This window comes from Aythya ferina, assembly GCF_964211825.1.
Source record: "Aythya ferina genome assembly, chromosome: 3".
Classification (NCBI taxonomy): Eukaryota; Metazoa; Chordata; class Aves; order Anseriformes; family Anatidae; genus Aythya; species Aythya ferina.
In genome coordinates, this window is record NC_140298.1 from 22,788,428 (window position 1) to 22,805,916 (window position 17,489).

Genomic DNA, 17,489 nt, shown 5'->3' on the forward strand with positions numbered 1-17,489 from the left:
AAACAATGAGGTAGAAGCGGGTCTGATCTAAACAGGAGGTACTCAGATAACAGTGATATTACAAGCATTTATACCAAGACTGAAATGAAAATAGACTGCCGAGACTATTTGCATTATCTCTTCATTTTATTCTTACTACTAACAATGATGTGGCCTGAAAATAGAATTACTCTGACCCTAAACATTGTGCTATACTTCACATACACTATAATTTGTATTTTCGTTAGGGATTTTCACCTTCTGATTATTATTCCTTACACTTTCTTTTCTCATTTTTCTTCTTCTCAATTTAACTGTCATTTATTTGTGACACTAACCACTTCTGAGCAGCCATGATGTATCCTCTGAACAATACTCCCAAAGTAAATTCCACCGAGTTTTAGGAGAACAACTCTTCCTCCATCTAGCATCAGCTGCCTCTCTTTACTTCAATAAGATCCAAATACAGTCCTAGTTTTAAGACAAGCTCATGAAACTTGAGAGGTTGCATGCAGCATTTTGTACAGTGCCTTTAAAATAGGCACCCTCTTCCACCCATGTGTTGTTTTGCCTAGAGGCAGGTTGTTAAGACAGTCCAAGACACAAGCCTCTGAGACATGCCACAATTCTCTTCAGGACAACAGGTCTTCCCAAGGAGTGCCCAGAGTTAGTGAGAGCTGTTGCACTGATAGTTTGGTAGATGGTGAAGAAAGAAATCCTGTTTTGCTGTTAAGAAACAAAGATGCATTAATGAATGGGCAGTATTTGGAGTCCCCCTGAGAGGCATTATGTCTGTCTCAGCACAGGCTGATATAGCAAAAATCCTATTTGGAAAAAGTAAATAAATATAAAATAAAATAAAATAAAAATTAAGAAAATATGAAACCTATATGGTCTACAGAAGAGAACAATAAGAAAGTGCCTCTGTAATGCTATAGCCAAAGCTACTCTCCCTCTGTGGAAAGGCTGAGTAAAGCCATACATTTTAAATCAGTTCCTTGACAAATGCATTGTCTTTGTTCACCCCTCTGACAGGACACAAAGCATCAGCCTCGGTCATGTAGTACCTCAATGTACTCTGAAATAGAGCCGTTTGGGGGATGTCCCAAACATATGTTAGCAACTAGAGAGTAGAAATGAGAGCTGAGGGTTACAATACCTCTCTTTCATCTCTTTTCCTGACACAGGAAGCTGTGGGATTACGTGAGCTAGAACACAAGTTAGAACAGCTCCTAGTACTGTTGCAGTTTCTATTTTGGACAGCCCAGGCCTCCCATGTACTCAAAATCAAGGTGATATAAGAGTTGAGAAATTCTTGATTTACTAACAGCATTGTGTAACTTCAGGGGCTTTGATAAAAGCATATTATCTTGAAAATGTTTCCCCAACCTCAATGTAAAAGTAGCCTCTACTACAGTCTGGGCTTTGTCAACCATTCAATACCTCTGTGGATGTGCCTCTTAACTAATACAAAACACAGAGATGGAATGAGTAAAGTGTGCAGTAACCTTGCCTGGAGAAAGTCAGTCTTATTAAAAAGAAACCCAAAAGCAAACACTTCCTTTTGCCAGCATTTCCTTGCTGTAGGCCACGTATCTCTCTATTATGTCTGTGTAACACAGTGATTTTTCATACTTGGTCTAGGCAATAAAGATAGCAATTTAATTCTGATGGCAAACAACCATTTTCCCTCCTGTAAGCCATCTTTGTTCTTTGTCAGCTGTTATACATCCATGACCACATTAATCATAACCAAATTCCTTCAGGGGAGACACTGAAACATATTCCCATCAACTAGAGACTCAATTCTATAATTCAGTCTTGCTACTATCAACCTTGAATTCAGATCAAACTTTTTGAGAACATCTAATGGCAGGTGCCAATTAAATCATTAGGCTCAGTTATCTTAAACAGATGCAAATTTTACTGGAAGGAACTATAAAGTAAACAGCTGTTGAGAGGGGAGATCTCTTATACTACAAGCGATAAAATAGTGCTAATCAGATGTTTCGTTTTCCTAAAGTAAAAATGTAACTGTTGGGAAGATACACGTCGCGAGGAATCTGATGATTCCTGCAACTCCTTCAGAGTGACTGTGTGTCCTGAGCTCTGCTTATCCCTTTTCTTCTTCAAAGAAAAGTATCTGCAAGAAGAGATATTAGTTACCCTTGTGTTTCCCTTGGAGCCCCTCATTGAATGCAGCTAACAATCTGAAGAGAGAAAATTTGTCTTAGCATTGATCCAAAGAATGACCAAAAGGATTGTTGTAATATAATGTTTCACAAGTAGTCTGTGATGGCATCTACTTGCCTCCATTGGTACCACTAGTTTCAACACTAGCTTACAACTGATCATATTTATTTCATAATAACATACTTCAGCACCTTGCAGAGCACATAGAAATTTTCTTTTCTTCTTAACTGAATGCAGGACACAGTATCTTAGAGAACACTGTATATTTGGTGAGAAAATCCTGTATATTGTATCTGTTGCTGAGTGACGGTCTATAAACACTTCAGAGAAGGCAAATGCTCCTCTACCTCAGGCTTAGCCTTGTCATCCTGGCTAGACAACTGCTGGGAGTAGGAAGTGCTGGTACACATATTCCTCAGCTCCCACTAAACAACAACTGAATTCTCAGTTTAGTTTTTTTTGTTTGTTTGTTTGTTTGTTTGTTTTTTGGTGCATGGGATTCCTGGGCTTGTCTTTTCCTTCGTCATGGAAAAGTGCTTCTAACTCATTTAGAATCATAGAATCATTTAGGTTGGAAAGACCTCTGAGATCATCAAGTCTAACTGTTAACCTAGCACTGCCAAGCCTAACACTAAAGCCAAGCAGCACATCTAAATATCTTTTAAATACCTCCAGGAATGGTGACGCAACCACTTCCCTGGGCAGCCTGTTCCAGTGCTTCTCAACCCATTCAGTGAAGAAATTTTTCCTAATATCCAACCTAAACCTCTCCAGGCACAACTTGAGGACATTTCTTCTTGTCCTATTGCTTGTTGCTTGAAAAAAGAGTCTGAGGCCACTTGCTGAGCCGATCAGCTCCGGGGCAGATGCGTTCTGCAGCGGAGCGGGGGATAGGACAGGCAGGGCTAATTTTTCCAGCATCAAGCCTACTTGAGGGAGCTGCCAGAACCCGGCAGCCCTCATGAGGGAGGTGAACGAGGCGTAGGTGGAGCCAGCAGCACCCCCTCCCCGGCTGTTCAAAAGCTGCCCCTAGGGAGCGTGAGCACGGTGAACATGGTGGGCAAACAGGGCATGGCGTGTCAGAAGGGAGTGGCGCGGCAGTTGGCACAGGCAGGGCGAGCAGGAAGGGCAGAGATTTCCCCCTCACCCATACGAACACCTCCTGTAATGACAGCCGTTAGCTAGGCTGCAATGGTCTCCACCAGGCATGGTGCACTCTCTAGAAAGACGGTACACACCCAGACCGACTACCCATTCAAAAATGCATCAGTTCAGGTCACCGGATGCAGGGAGTGTCTGAGCCTGTTGCTGCCATCGGCGGGAGGCAGAGAAACTGCATGCGTGAGGTGTGAGCAGGTGGATGACCTGGTCCTCATGGTGGCGGAGCTCAAGGAGGAGGTGGAGAGGTTGAGGGATATCAGGGAGTGCGAGTGGGAGATAGACTGGTGGAACAACTCCCTGCAAGGCCTCAACGAGAGGTACCGGGGTGAGACACCCCAAATGGGGGTGGACGCCCTGCCCTGTCGCCGTCGGACAGAGGGAGGGGACCTGGGAGTTGAGGAGGAATGGAGACAGGTCCCTGCTCGACCTTGCAGGTGATGCCCTCCCCCACTGACCCCACCTTCGCAGGTGCCCCTACGCAACAGGTTTGAGGCGCTGGAGATTGAGAGACCGGTAGATGAGGAAAAGGTAGAAAGTGTACCCAGGAGGATGCCTAGGGCAAGGAAGTCAACTCCAAGCCTCAGGACTGCCTCCACCAGGACAGAAAGAAAGGTGATTGTTGTGGGAGACTCTCTTCTCAGGGGAACAGAGGGCCCTATTTGTTGGCCTGACCCTACCCGCAGTAGGATCTAGCAGACTAGGAAGTCTTCTGCCTCCCTGGGGCCAGGGTCAGGGACGTTGCCAGGAAGCTTCCCAACCTGGTTCGCCCCTCTGACTATTATCCTCTTTTGATAGTCCAGGCAGGCAGTGATGACATTGAAGAGAGAAGCCTCAAGGTTATCAAACAGGACTTTAGGGGGCTGGAGCGATTAGTGGAGGGAGCGGGAGTACAGGTGGCATTTTCGTCTGTCCCTACAGTGGCAGGGAGAGGTACTCACAGGACACGAAAAGCCCACCTGATAAACACATGGCTCAGAGGCTGGTGCCAGCACAGAAATCTTTTTTTTTTTTTTTTTGACCATGGGGCGCTTTACTCGGCACCCAGCCTGATGGCTGCAGACGGGTCCCTATCTCTAAGGGGAAAACAGATCCTGGGCCAGGAGCTGGTGGGGCTCATTGAGAGGGCTTTAAACTAGGTAAGAAGGGGGATGGGGCTGAAACAAGACTTGTTGGAGCTGTGCTAGGGGGAACAATGGCCCAGCTGAAGTGCTTCTACACCAATGCATGCAGCATGGGTAACAAACAGGAGGAGCTGGAAGCCATCGTGCAGCAGGCAGGCTGCGACTTGGTTGCCATCACAGAGATGTGGTGGTGAGACCACTCTCATGACTGGAGTGCTGCAATGACTGGCTATAAGCTCTTCAGAAGGGACAGGTAGCATAGAAGGGGTGGTGGTGTGGCTCTCTATATTAGAGAATCTTTCGATGTTGTGGAACTCGAGGCTGGGAATGACAAGGTTGAGTCCCTTTGGGTTAGGATCGGCAGGAAGGCCAACAAGGCTAGCGTCCTGGTCGGGGTCTGTTATAGACCGCCGAACCAGGATGAGGAGATGGATGAGGAGTTCTACAGGCAGCTGACAGACGTTGCGAAATCGTTGGCCCTTGTTCTCGTGGGGGACTTCAACTTCCCTGACATATCCTGGAAGCAAAACACAGCCCAGAGAAAGCAGTCTAGGAGGTTTCTGGAGAGCGTGGAAGATAGCTTCCTGACGCAGCCGGTTAGTGAGCCTACCAGGGGTGGTGCCCTGCTAGACGTTCTCTTCACAAACAGAGAAGGACTAGTGGGAGATGTGGTGGTCGGAAGCTGTCTTGGGCAGAGTGAACACGAAATGGTGGAGTTGTCTATTCTTGGCGAGGCCAGGAAGGGGACCAGTAAAACCGCTGTATTGGACTTTCGGAGGGCTGACTTTGAGCTGTTCAGGACACTGGTTGGTAGAGTCCCTTGGGAGGCAGTTCTGAAGGGCAGAGGAGTCCTGGAAGGCTGGGCGCTCTTCAAGAGGGAAATCTTAATGGCGCAGGAGCGGTCTGTCCCCACGTGCCCAAAGACAAGCTGGCGTGGAAGACCGGCCTGGCTCAACAGAGAGTTGCAGCTTGAGCTTAAGAGAAAAAAGAGGGTTTATAATCTTTGGAAAAAAGGGCAGGCCGCTGAGGAGGACTATAAGGATGTTACAAGGCTGTGCAGGGACAAAATTAGAAAGGCCAAAGCTCATCTGGAGCTCAATCTGGCTACTGCCATTAAAGATAACAAAAAATCTTTTTACAAATACATCAACACAAAAAGGAGGACTAAGGAGAATCTCCATCCTTTACTGGATGCGGGGGGAAACCTTGTTACAAAAGATGAGGAAAAGGCGGAGGTGCTTAATGCCTTCTTTGCCTCGGTCTTTAGCAGCAATACCGGTTGTTCTCTGGATACCCAGTACCCTGAGCTGGCGGAAGGGGATGGGGAGCAGGATGTGGCGCTCACTACCCACAAAGAAACAGTTGGCGACCTGCTACGGCACTTGGATGTGTGCAAGTCGATGGGGCTGGATGGGATCCACCCGAGGGTACTGAGAGAACTGGCAGAGGAGCTGGCCAAGCTGCTTTCCATCATTTATCAACAGTCCTGGCTATCAGGGGAGGTCCCAGTTGACTGGCAGCTAGCAAACGTGATGCCCATCTACAAGAAGGGCCAAAGGGCAGACCCGGGGAACTATAGGCCTGTCAGTTTGACCTCAGTGCCAGGGAAGCTCATGGAGCAGATCATCTTGAGAGTCATCACACGGTACTTGCAGGGCAAGCAGGCGATCAGACCCAGTCAGCATGGGTTTATGAAAGGCAGGTCCTGCTTGATGAACCTGATCTCCTTCTATAACCAAGTGACATGCTTGGTGGATGAGGGAAAGGCTGTGAATGTGGTCTACCTTGACTTCAGCAAGGCTTTTGACACCGTTTCCTACAGCATTCTCCTGAAGTTCCCCAACCCAAATCTAATTTTTAACCCAGGAACACTTACCTGCCAGCTTCTGAATTTGACTCACTGCCAAACAACTTCACGGGGTAGTAGCACCACCAGGGTTTTCCTGTTCTGAGTAGTCACCACCTATGTTACTAGGTCATAGAGTTTCCAAAACTATTTCACAGAGATGGTAGAAAACATGAAGAAAAAGCAGCCTACTTGGGAACACTGAGTCCATTTCATCATGACAGTAGAAAAGCACCCTAAGTAACCTGAACCTCAAACTCCCCTGGAGTAGCAATTGTTCCCACAAGTCCTCATGCTTTCTATATAGCAAAGGTCAAATGATCCCCACCTGGCAGATTCCACTTCACATGTGTGGAGCCATGAGACCTTGTGGAATAGGCTCATCAACCTGGTTTCAATGTTTAAGGTTCAATTGCTCCTTATCGCTGATAGAAATAACCTGACAAGGGGCTTAGTGGTTAGAGTTGACCTAATGAATTAAATACAAAAGGCATGTAAGGGTCATATTTCTGGTAGTCATTCTGCGAGGAAAATTAGTACAGAGCTTGTTAAAATAAGATAAATCAACATAAATAAAGAAATCAATAAAAGAAAAAAGAAAATTACCTAAAAGGCAAAATTGCCATCATAGATTTTCATCTGTCTAGTCACGACAGATAAGAATATAGCAATCAGAAAGACTTTTCTTGACATTAATGTTGTTTAAATTTGCTTTTCTGAGATCTCTTCTGTTATATATGGAGCGGTAATTTCTGTCAAGAAAAAGGTTGATATTAACCTTTTTTTGATATTAATATTTATTATTGATAAAGAAAGGGGAGATTTGGGAATGTGGCCATGGGGGTTGGAAAGCCCCATGGCTGAGATAATATTAGACTCTTAACGATGAGGCCATCAGGAATGTAAAAGAGTTTAGAGGGAACAAAGAAGGGTGATTCAGGAGACTCCATGCAGTCTCTGGTTTCTTGTTCTCCAGATGGGTTGCTTGTTCTCCAGCTGCTAAGGCATGGAAGTTTCTGGGTGTTTGCTGTTGTTGTTACGTTCAAAGTTGTTTGACCAATGAAAAGTTGTTTTGAAAAGAACTGCTGTGGAGAGAAGGGTGTAAGAGGGGAGCCTGCCCTCAAGAAAGAGGAAGAAAAAAAAAAAAAAAAGGAAATGGAAGGCAACATGGTGTGATGAAGTTACATCAATAAAGAAGCAGGAAAAAGAAGTGAAGAGGAACAGGCTGGCAGAATGGAGACCAGGATGGGAACAGGCACATTGATCGCCTCATGAAGATAGGTTTGGCCAAACTCAGCAAACTGCTCAGAGAAGCTCATACAGAAAGTTGCTGGAAATAGGCACGCTGGAGCTGGAGAGAAGCTCGAGCTGAGAGAAGTGGACCTGTGCACACAACTGCCTCTCGCTGGTAAGCAGTTGCGCATTATGGGGAATCATATGTCCTTAAGAACAAAGACTGTCCTGGTAACCTTACAGCTTATTCTCCTTATTAACAATCAGACAGTTTATGAGCCTGAAATATGGGACCTGAGGTCAAGGGGTGGGACTCTGCAACTAAAAATGACAAGGTTGCAGTGGGATTGCTCAGCACCCGGAGAGCAATCTCTGAGGCCTTAAAGAGCCCTGTGGGACCACAGTCAGAAACGTGTCGTTTGCCAGATAGTGAGGGAGCTGCGGGCTCCTTTACTGACCCGACTGCTACGCCATGGGCCCCTCCGCTGCTACAGCCATCGAAGGCATTTGCTGTTACGCCCCCTGTTGACCTGAACGTGCCTTTTGACCCAGGCCTATTGGCCTTCAAAAGGAGATGGATATGCTTTTCTTTGATCTGGGAAGAACGGGATACATAAGGCCTGAAGACCGAGTTGCTTGACAACTTAAAGCAAGACATATTGTTCAAAAGGAATGGAAAATGGAGACTTGTCAGTAATCAATAAAAGGAATGGAAAATGGAGACTGTTAAGTCATGGAACTTAAAGGATTGTTTGTTACCTTTGCTGATCATGAATATGTATAGGCGTACTCAATTTTAGTAAGTTATGGAACTTAAAGGATTGTTTGTTACCTTTCCTGATTGTACGTATGTATAGGCATACTCGGGTTTAGTATGTAAAGCAATGTTCTGTATATTTAGAATGTTTGATGTTCGTATGTGCGTGTTGGTGGAGTGTAGACTCCCCGTGCACCCAGCACTGTTTACTTGCCTTTTATACCTTTTAGAAATATTTGTTTTATAAATATTAAAAAATTCAGATTGAGTTGAGACCTCATTTATAACATCTTATTTATGCAGGACTTTTCAAAATCTAGTGCCATGAAACTCTGACTGCAGTATTTACTTTGGCTGCATATAAACTATCATGTATAAATGCCAGGATCCGGATCCTCACTCCGCATTCAGGTCAAGGACCGGGCTGAAAGTTTTGGCTTTAATTTGGTTACATGACTACATTGCTGTTGTCGTGGTTTCCCCCAGCCGGCGGCTAAGCACCACACAGCCGTTCGCTTGCCCTCTCCCCTCCTTCTCTGGGATGGGGGAGAGAAATAGGAAAACAAAGCCTGTGGGTCGAGACAGAAACAGTTTATTAAGACAGGAAAAAAAAAAACAAATAATAATAACAAGAATAGTACTGCTACTACTAATGTGTACGGAACAAGCGATGCACAATGCAATTGCTCACCACCCGCTGACCGATACCCAGCCTAACCCTGAGTAGCTGGACCCCCATCCCGGCTAGGCGCCCCTATATATTGCTCAGCATGACCCCATACAGTACAGAATGCCTCTTTGGCCACTTTGGGTCAACTGTCCTGGGTCTGTCCCCTCCCAGTTCCTGCTCCACCCCCAGCCTGCCCGCTGGCAGGACAGAGCGAGAAGCTGAAGCGTCCTTGGCTTAGTGTAAGCACGGCTCTGCAACAATTCAAACATCAGTGTGTTCATCCTAATCCACAGCATTGCACCCTACCAGCTCCTAGGAGGAAAAATAACTCTACCCTATCTGAAACCAGGACAGCTGTTTTCTGGCAGGTCGTGGGGAGAAGATTGGCTGGCTTGGGGGAGCTTCTGTACACATGGCTTTTAGGCTGCAGCCAAAGCGTTCCTCTAGATCTGGAAGTTTGAAGATGGCTGAGTGGTTGGAAAGCTGCCAGGTGGAAAAGGACCTGGGAGTGATGGTGGATAGTCGGCTGAATATGAGCCAGCAGTGTGCTCAGGTGGCCAAGAAGGCCAACAGCGTCCTGGCTTGTATAAGAAGCAGTGTGGCCAGCAGGGCTAGGGAAGTGATTGTCCCCCTGTATTCGGCTCTGGTGAGGCCGCACCTCGAGTACTGTGTTCAGTTTTGGGCCCCTCGCTACAAGAAGGACATCGAGGTGCTTGAGTGAGTCCAGAGAAGGGCAATGAAGCTGGTGAGGGGTCTGGAGAACAAGTCCTACGAGGAGCGGCCGAGGGAGCTGGGCTTGTTCAGCCTGGAAAAGAGAAGGCTCAGGGGCAACCTTATCGCTTTCTACAGGTACCTTAAAGGAGGCTGTAGCGAGGTGGGGGTTGGTCTATTTTTCCACGTGCCAGGTGACAGGATGAGGAGAAATGGCCTAAAGTTGTGCCAGGGGAGGTTTAGGTTGGATAATATGAAGAACTTCTTTACTGAAAGGGTTGTTAGGCATTGGAATGGGCTGCCCAGGGAAGTGGTGGAGTCACCATCCCTGGAGGTCTTTAAAAGACGTTTAGATGTAGAGCTTAGGGATATGGTTTAGTGGGGACTGTTAGTGTTAGGCCAGAGGTTGGACTCGGTGATCTTGGAGGTCTCTTCCAACCTAGATAATTCTGTGTTTCTGTTGCAGTCTCCCAGCTCAGAGACAACCACCTATTAGTCTGGCGCAACGGATTTGTGTGTTCCTTGCACTAGCTGTTCCTTCACCTCCTCTTCACGTACAAGGACACGCGTCTCTTTCACGCTCCTTCAGGAGTAAACAAGCCAGGAGAGATTTAAGCCTCTTTCTCCAGGTCGGTAAGATCCCTACCTTTGGTTTCATTGAGAATTCAGGCCCTAACAACTCAAGTATCTTCTGGACGGTGTTTCTTCTGGGTAGGATAATTTCATTTCCCTTTTGAAGACTTACAGAGATGTAGTAACAAAAGCAAAAGCATAAAACGGTACCTGAGGCACAGGCTACTTTTCAGCCTGCAGCAGACTATAGGTATGATATCAAAGGATGATATCATACCTATATCATACATCTTGTTATCATATCAGGAAATGTAGAAAACTGCCTGTTGCTTCTCAGGTTCTAAGCTTTCCCTTAAAAGGTGTGTGCAAAGGTGTAATCAGCTGTTTGAGTACAATTCTCACGTGTACATGAACATTTTCCTCTCCCCTTCCCAACTTGGAATGCAACAGTTTTCATCATACTGTTATAAATTCTGAGTCAACTTAGTTTTATGAGATTTATTTATGGGGTTAATAAAAGGCAAGTAAAGAGCGCTGGGTGTGCGGGGGGGTCTGGGCTCCTCCAACACGCACACACGTTACATCAGGCGGCAGCTTTTTCTGCTCCTAGGCTAATACATGTGCATTACTACTTCTGGAAAAGGCAGGGTTATTATAATTAGTTCCTGGACTCCAAACCCTCCCACTGGCGCATGTGTATCAGTCCCCAGTGGTCCCTCTGGGGGTCTCTCGTGCTGAAGGCTCATAGTCTTCCTCCCAGGCTTTGTTCTTGTCCCCAAAATCTGGGGACCAGGACTGGGCAAGTAGGGTGCAAGTGTGTTGGGGAGCAAGCTCTCTGGCTGAATACCAGGGCTTTAAACTAGGTTTGATGGGGGAAGGGAAAGGAGCTAAAGGTGACAGAGAAGGGCTGGGGGAAGTCCTCACTGCTGTTATGAATGGCTCAGTCTTCAAAATAGGACTATAATCAAAGTTTACAATTTATTAAAGGAATAGAGGTAAGCAAACAGTGCTGGGTGCGCCGGGAGACTCTGCTCCACCCAGACGCACACCAGTTACATCAAGCAGCTGATTATTATGCTCCTAGGCTAATACATATTCATTACTGCTTCTAAAACAACCAGGGTTATTATAATTAGTTTCTGGAATCCAAACCCTCCTACTGGAGCTTGCGTATCAGTCCCCAGTGGTCCCTCTGGGGGGGTCTCTCGTGCTGAAGGCTCATAGTCTTCCTCCCTCTTGTCCTTCTCTTTTGTCCAACTTGGCTGTATGTCAGAGACTCGTGCAGCGCCCCCTGCAAGCTTTGTCTTTTAGTCGTTCTTCAGCTTCCCCCGTCTCCTTAGTCTCCCGGCCAGGTACCAGAGACTTGCGTAGTGTCCCATGCAATAGTCATAATAGTTAGCAGCTATTCTGACCCCCCCCCCCCCCCAGATATCAGAGACTTCAAGGAAAAGCCTACAAACTACATTTCCCTTCAAGCTCTCTATTGACAGGAATTGCTAAAACATTCCTTTGCAAGGTACAAGAACTATATACATAAACCACTCTGTTTTTCTTAGACACATGGTTATACAAGGGTCTGTAGGACAGAAGGCCACATTCATCATACCTTGCGGCCCTAGCATTGTTCCATATTGACGTGAATCAGATGAACGCATTTCACAACCCCCCATCTCCTTTTTCATGGCATTGATTCGTGTTTTCCTTTCCAATCAAGTCAATGCTTGCCGAGTTGATACCAATTGATACCAATTTTGGATCTTTGTTTTTATTGTCATCAGGCAATGGGTTTTCTCTTTCCCTGGTTCTGGGTCAACAGGTACCACAAATGTTTGCATTCTTTTTATAACCGAGTGCATTAGTCTGGTAATACAAGGTGTTAAACATGGAATTATTAACAATCCTCCACATATCCCCAATACAACCATCCTTATTTTAGCAAGCCAATCACCACCCATAAAGCCCCCTCCCATCATCCTCTTAGATCAATTCCATTCCAAATTTGAGCTGGGACATGCAATTTTCTTCATTTCTTTTACAAGTTTATTTACAACTTTTCTTTCTGTTGTGGTTTAACCCAGCGGGCAGCTAATCAACACACGGCTGTTCGCTCACCTCCCCCCCTCCTTCTCTGGGATGGGAGAGAGAAACGGGAAAGTGAAGCCTGTGAGTTGAGATAAAGACAAGAAAATAATAATAATGACAATAATGAAGATAATAGTACTACTAGTAATAATGTGTACAAAAGAAGTGATGCACAATGCAATTGCTCACCACCCGCTGTCCGATGCCCAGCCTAACCCCGAGCAGTCCAGCCCTCCTCCCAGTTCTTGCATCCCCAGCTTGCCTGCTGGCAGGAGAGAGTGAGAAGCTGAAATGTCCTTGGCTTGGTGTAAGCACTGCTCTGCAACAATTAAAACATCAGCATATTATCAGCACTCTTCTCATCCTAAGCCAGAACATAGCATTCTACCAGCTACTAGGAAGAAGCACCCTCATCAATCTCTAAACAGCAATTACTAAGGTTAAGTTTTCCACAGACTTCTCCTTCTTGTGCTAGCAAATAATCCAAAGCTACGCTATTTTGACACAAAGCAGTTCTCATCTTAGTATTTTGCTTTGCAATTAATCCAAGTGCATCTCCGGTTTTATTTACAACTATTTCTATTACAGCTTGTAACCTAATTATTCTATTAAGTATATATATTGGGGTCCTATAGCCCCAGCATCCATCTTCTGCCCACATAGCTGGATCATGATAAGCAAACATCTTCAATCAAGGGGTTGGGCCCATTTTCAGGGTCGATTTGGGCTTGTGTTCCTGTTCAGCCTGTCAGGGTGATCCAGCTCCTGGAAAACAAATCACAATTTTATATGCATTTAAAAAAAAAAAAAAAAAAGTTCTTATGTTATTTTCTTGGGACAACACGACCTTAGTGTGGGAGAAATCTGGTCGAGGCCCTCTCACTCAGCAGTCAATACCCATAGGGGTTGCCTCCCTCGGTAGACCATACACACCACAGTGGAGGGTCCTGCCACAGTCTTGCCTTCTCCCTTCTCTCCCTTTACGCTTGTCCCCTTTATTTGGCATCCTTAATTCATGCAGAGCCTCATTGCCAGAATATTAGTTCTTCTGTAGCTTGAGTTTCAGTGCCCCAAGAGTGGACACAACCCTCCAAGTTTCAGTAGTTACTGGTCCTTTTATTCTGGATGCGTGGGTCCAACCCCTTTCTGCTGTGAGGTAGTAAGGAAAACAAGGTACGATCCCTCCCGTCGGGGGTTCAGTCCCTCCAGGTGTTTATTAAGACCTTGTCTCCTGGTTGTATTTTACGAATGGCAAATCCTCAAGGTGGCGTTTGAGCCATCATTCCAATTTCTCTTAGCTCTTGTAGTCTCCTTCCAATAGTAATTATACATTTCTGGATGCTACGATCCTCAACTACATTGTTCCCTAGAGTCATCCCTTGAGAATAAGGCATACCATATAACATTTCATATGGTGATAATTCAGTCTCACTGTGTGGTTTAGTTCTTATGTTTAAAAGTGCCAATGGTAAGCATCTCATCCAGGGCATTTGTGTCTCGATGGTTAATTTAGTCAATTGTTGTTTTATTGTTTGATTCAGTCTTTTCTACTTTCCCTGAACTTTGTGGGTGCTACAGAGTACAGTATTCCCACTGAATACCTAATGATTGACATAATTTTATTATTGTAGAAGTAAGGTGTGTGCCCTGATCAGAATCAATGTACTGGATTATCCCATATCTAGGTATCAGGTGTTCTGATAGAATTTTTACCACCATTTTTGCTGTAGCTCGTGCTACGGGATAAGCTTCTACCCATTGTGTTAAATGATCTACTATTACCAATAGATATTTTATCCTCCCTACCTTAGGCAATTCAGTTAAATCAACTTGTACTTTCTCAAAAGGCCTATAAGCTGTTTTTTCTCCCTCCCGTGGCTGCTTGTCAAAACACTTTCTTATTTATCTTCTGACAAGTTAAGCAACTTTGTACAATTTACTTTGCTATTTCAAAATCCCAATGCAACCAAATTGTTTAAGTAAATGATCACTTAACGCCTTTGTACCCCAATGTGTTTGTGCATGTAAACGTCCCAATATTTGCTTCGCATAAGCTTTTGGCAATCTCTTTCCTGTCTGGCAGTGTCCATTTTCCCTGTTCTAACTTAGCCCCTACTTTTCTCCAGTTTTGTTTGCTTTGTTTTGTTTTCCATTGCATTTCAGAGTCGGTCCAAAACTTCCACAGGGGTTTCTTTTGGATCTTGTTGGAACAGATTCTCAATTCCCAATTTAACCAGATTTTGGTACTTACCGTTCATTATTTCCAGGGTGACTATAGTCTCAGTGTGGGGTCGGTCAGGGGAATGGAATTGTCAACAGTTCTCTGAGCGGTCCCATTGGCAATCTGAGCTCACTCATAAACTCAGGATGTTTTAAGAGTTCGTTGCTTTTCTGTGTCCATGACAACTCTCTCACACCCATCATGGTCCCTCTGCCCCAAAGGGCTCACACCAGTGATTTTGAGATCACAGCCTCCTGTGGAGGCAGAACTATTAACACTCCTACATCCTCTTTCCCTTCTCATTCAACTTCAAACAGCTCTGTTAAATACTACATGCCACACCTTTAACACCTTCAACAACTCTTTAAACCCTTCCTTTATCTTTCTCCAGCCTGTACTTTTCTCATGCCAACACCAAAGGCTCAGTCAGGGGCCAACTTAGTTCCACTCCTTTTCCCTCTAAGATGCTGGAACAACATATCAGTATAACACATTTCATCCTATTTTCCTTCTCTCCTCAAAAACAACATTAATTGCAAGATAGTGTTATAGTTGATTGATCCATGAAGTGACCATTTAGTTTATACATTGGCCACCATTGATTGCAATACTTAGTGAAAGTCCTCTTGCTTTCTGTGCCCCCAGTTCTAACAATATCCTTCCAATGTACCAACATGCACCCAAGGAGGTTTTCTTTAAGACATCTTTGTTTTGGATATTACTCATTTCCTTGATTTCCCATTCCCTTTTATTTATTTATTACTATTCCTTACTAGTTACTGTCCTTCGTTTGAGTTTCCATGCAAACCTTTTTACTACGGGTTTTTACTATCTTTTCCTAATCTTCTTCCCAAACGTCCCAGTTCTCTGGGATTAAACGCTTCTTCCCACATACAAACTTTACTATTTCAGATTATTAATGAGCACTGTTCAAATCAAAAATCCACGGAACTTCAGGAAAACAGCTGAAGCACTCAGCCTTCCATCTTCCGCACAGACATTACCACCTTTTCCACAAAAATCCCCCCAGATATCAGAGACTTCAAGGAAAAGCCTACAAATACATTTCCCTTCAAGCTCTCTATTGACACGCATTGCTAAAACATCCCTTTGCAAGGTACAAGAACTATATACATTAACCACTCTGTTTTTCTTAGACACGTGGTTATACAAGGGTCTGTAGGACAGAAGGTCACATTCATCATACCTTGCGGCCCTAGCATTGTTCCATATTGATACAAATCAGATGAACATGTTTCACACTACTGCCACTGTTGAAGACAGGGAAAAACTTCTGAGCTCTTCCATAGGATTGTCTGAGGGCTCCTCAGAGAACGTAGTGTTCCCAGTTCCCCGTCCAGTATCTTCTTCTTGCAGCCCCCGGGATAACTGTACCTACTGCTTCCCTAAAGTGCCTGTACACCTTGCACGGAGCATGGGAAATAAACAGGATGAGCTCAAGATCTGTGTTCAGTCGCAGGGCCACAGTCTCGTTGGGATCACTGAGACATGGTGGGACAGCTCGCATGACTAGAACGCAATCATGGAGGGCTACGTCCTCTTTAGGAGAGACAGGCTGGGGAAGGGAGGGGGTGGGGTTGCCCTTTATGTGAGGGAGCAAATAGTGTACCCAGCTCCAGCTGAGAAAGGGTGATGGACAAGTGGAGAACTTGTCAATACGAATCAAGGGGTGGGCTGGTATGGGAGACACAGCGGTGTGGGTCTACTACAGGTCTCCAGACCAGGAGGAGAAAGACGATCAGACTGGATGATAGCCAATATGACCCCCGTCATCAAAAAGAATAGGAAGAAAGATCTGGGAAACAACAGGAAGTGTCTCACCTCGGTCCCTGGAAAAGTATTGGAGCAGCTTCTACAGGATGCCATCTCGAAGCAAAAGGGCTGGGGACCAGCGCTGGGGACCAGAAAGATGCTTACCCCTGAGAGCTGAGACTCTGGTTCATAGAGCTTGGGACGAAGTGCAATTCTCTTTAAGGTGCTGGACCTGTTCAGGAAGCAGTCCCCAGCTAAGACCCAGGCCTGAAGGGAAGATGACAGACTCCTCATACTGCTTTTGGCCTGCATCTTGTGAAAACAGTATTTCTTTTATGAACAACAGCACATTCTCACGATTTCCACTTAGTCAAAGTAGCAATCTTTCCACCAGTATCCATCCCAACCTCTTTCTACTTACCACATGGCCAAATCTGCATTCACATTAAGGCACCTTGTTCACACAGCCCGTTTGTCAATCTTCCAAATACTTAAGAACCTTCTTCAACGTCAGGCTGACCTGTGTGCACTTGGGCTTGTGAGGCCTTTTTTTTGTTGTTTTTTTCTTCCAGTGCTTGGAAGGGAGCTTAGAATCCACCTAAGTAATTTCACAGAAAACAGACAAGGTGAAGGAAGTACTCAAACTCCTCAGCAGTAACAACCACAGAACCCAGGAACACTTACCTGCTGTCTTCTGAACTCCAGTCACTTCCAAAGTGCTTCGCAGTGAAATAGTGCCACCAGGGTTTTTCTGAAGAAGGCACCACCAACGTAACTAGCTCATAGAGTCTCTAAAACTATTTCACAGAGAGGGCAGAAAACATGAAGGAAAAGCAGCCTAGTAGGGAACACGGAGACCAATTCACCACGAGAGGAAAACACCCCAGGCTACCCAAGCCCCAGTCTCCCCTGGGGAGGCAAATCCCCCACAAGTCCTCAGGCTTCCTATATAGCAAAGGTCAAATGACCCACACCTGGCAGGTTTCACTTAACAAGGGTGGAGCCAAGAGACCGTGTGGAATAAGCTCGTCTACCTGGCTTCAAAGTTTTAAGGTCTATTGCTCCTTATTGCTAGTAGAAATAACCTGACAAGGGGCTTGGTGGTTACAGCTGACCTAATGAATTAACTACAAAAGGTGCACAAGGGTCATATTTCTGTTAGTCATTCT

General features: G+C 45.3%; 1 long non-coding RNA gene across 5 annotated transcripts; it reads right to left on the minus strand.

The window, feature by feature from the left end:
• Nucleotides 1-11,199: 11,199 nt before the first annotated feature.
• Nucleotides 11,200-17,234, minus strand: LOC311434681. 5 transcript variants are annotated; one of them, XR_014691637.1, is made up of 6 exons: nucleotides 17,005-17,234; nucleotides 16,742-16,918; nucleotides 16,390-16,632; nucleotides 15,755-15,818; nucleotides 14,578-14,801; nucleotides 11,200-13,091 (listed from the first exon to the last, which is right to left on the minus strand). It is a non-coding gene; the product is annotated as an uncharacterized lncRNA (long non-coding RNA). The 5 variants fall into 5 exon arrangements; XR_014691639.1 differs by having other exon boundaries at nucleotides 15,755-15,962; XR_014691636.1 differs by lacking the exon at nucleotides 14,578-14,801.
• Nucleotides 17,235-17,489: the final 255 nt, after the last annotated feature.